Consider the following 2,500-nt stretch of genomic DNA (forward strand, 5'->3'; position numbering starts at 1 on the left):
TTAGACCTCATCATTAGACATATGCACATGATATATTATCAGATATTTTTAATTTTTAAAATTATAATAATAAGTACTTTTGTGTGTCCATCTCTATGTAGTCTAAGAGCCAGCTGTTTTTGACTAACCTGTTTCCACAAGGTTAGAAAATTTTTTAATGATATTTTATTATCGACCCATTAAGAAAGTACCATTCTGGCAGTCATTCCGCCGGGTTGCGTCATCATCCTTTCAATTTTTGAAAATCTCAAAAAAATTTTTTATAACTTGCTCTCACAGGCTCCAATTTTGAGGCGAGTGTTCTTTTAAACTATTCCAGAACATATATGTAAAAAACAGCCAGCCCATTCTCGCAAGGGTCTGCCAGTCGAGTACATAATAGTCACGACGCACAAGGATTTGGGCGCATTGCCATACATATCATAATTTTAATGCCATTATAAATATAGAATTTATAATTTATCATTATATAGAAGTGAATAAAGTGTAATGACACTATTAATGTGCACATCACGAGTGTTAACATATTAATATTAACATTATTCAAAATAGTTATATGATGTATTTATTTTTACTTAACTTAAATTTGCTGCTTGTGTACAGTAGCAAATAGTTTTACTTCAATCGCTTGTGATCTTTACGCGCACTCTTTTTTATTAACTTCCCGTAGGGTAAGTTATAGTAATCGTCCAAAAATCGGAATTGAAAATTTTACATTTCTCGACGTTTTGAAGGTTTCTGAACATTTTGCATACTTCAGAAAAAATGGATGTGTGTGTGTGTGTGTGTGGTGTGTGTGTGTGTGTGTGTGTTTTTGTATGTCCGCTTTTTTTCGTCCACGTTTTCGGGCGCACGGATCAACCGATTTGAATGGTTTTAAAAAACATTCGATTCCTATTGATAGGGAGATGTGCTGATTAGTTTTTGGCAAAGGCAGGTCCAGCCGTTACGGAGATATGGAGCAAGAGTGCAAAAAATAGAAAGCGAGTTTTTTAAGAGAACGGATCAACCGATTTGAATGGTTTAAAAAACATTCGATTCCTATTGATAGGGAGATGTGCTGATTAGTTTTTTGGCAGGTAGGCCAGAGGTTTCGGAGATACAGAGCTAAATTTAAAAAAAAATGCTGTTTTTGAGAGAACTAAGCGTCCGATTTAAATGATTCAAGAACTTTCTGCTTTTTTCAACAAAATATTGATTTTGGAAAAAAAAAATTTTTGTTTCTAATTTTTTTTTCAAAAAAATTTTTTTGTAATTTTGGATTAAAATTCAAAAAATCACCCAAGCTAAGAACAGTCTAAGCGCCACTCTGGTACAAATGTTTACCCAAGTGCGTTTAGACTGTTTGTGTACTGGAGCACTTTTCCAATTTTGTGAAAATTATTGAAAAATGTGAAAATGCCGCCAAGCTGAGCACAGTATAAGTGAAAATGTCGCACAGAATTATTGCAAATGCGTTTAGACTGTGACTATGCGGGAGCACTTTTTCAATTTGTGGGTAAATTTGGCAACTATTTTTTTTTTTTTGGAATTTGATTCGAAATGAAATGACGATTGTTAAAGTTCTGGAGATGATAAATTGATTTATTTATAATTAATTTTCCATAGGGTAAGTAATCGCAAAAAAATCGAAAGAAAATTTTTATATATCTGGTATGGTTTCTGAATATGTTGGCATACCTTGGAGAAATTGATGTATGTGTGTGTGTGTGTGCGTGCATGTGTGTGTGTTCGGATACAAATTTTCGTCGACGATTTCGGGAACACGGATGAAGCAATTTGAATAATTCAAAAAACATTCTAGCCGTTCCGGAGATACGGGGCAAAAGTGCCAAAAACGGTAACTCAGTTTTTAAGAGCACGGAGCGTCCGATTTGTATAGTTCAAAAACATTTTACTTGTATTAATAAGATGAAGATTTGATCAAATTTTCATGAAGATAGGTCTAAGCGGTTTCGGAGATCTAGTAAAAAAACTAAAAAAATAACATTTGGCGGTCAACAATAATCATTAGACATTAGACATATGCATATCAAATTATCAGATATTTTATTGAGATTTTAACAATAAGTTTAAGTTTTTTGTTACATTCCTATGGGTCCGTACTATTGTTTTTCCGTTAGACAGCGACGCGGCGCTTACGCGCTTCTATATTTCGTCTCTATGCAGTTAAAGCAGTACGATTGCTTTGAAAAAAAGTTCAGATCTTCCAAAATATATCAAAATGAAGATAACATTTTTTCCAAAAAAAATTTTTATAAAAAAAATTGTTTAAAAATTTTTTTTTTAAAAAAATTTTTTTTTTCAAAAAAAGTAATTTTTGTCCCGATTTAAAATTTCTAAAAAATCTTATTTTTTCGAAGTGAAATTTTTTTCAAAAATGTTAATCGTTTTTAAAAAAATAATAATTGTTGGCACGGGAAGTTCCAGCAACTTGCCTTAAGGCACGATGCCTTAATTGCCTTAAGACAGAATTCCACTTACAGCTAGTTTATTTATT

The sequence above is a fragment of the Ctenocephalides felis genome, unplaced genomic scaffold, assembly GCF_003426905.1.
Source record: "Ctenocephalides felis isolate EL2017-DRISC unplaced genomic scaffold, ASM342690v1 CF-g0.4_SCAFFOLD_01170, whole genome shotgun sequence".
NCBI lineage: Eukaryota > Metazoa > Arthropoda > Insecta > Siphonaptera > Pulicidae > Ctenocephalides > Ctenocephalides felis.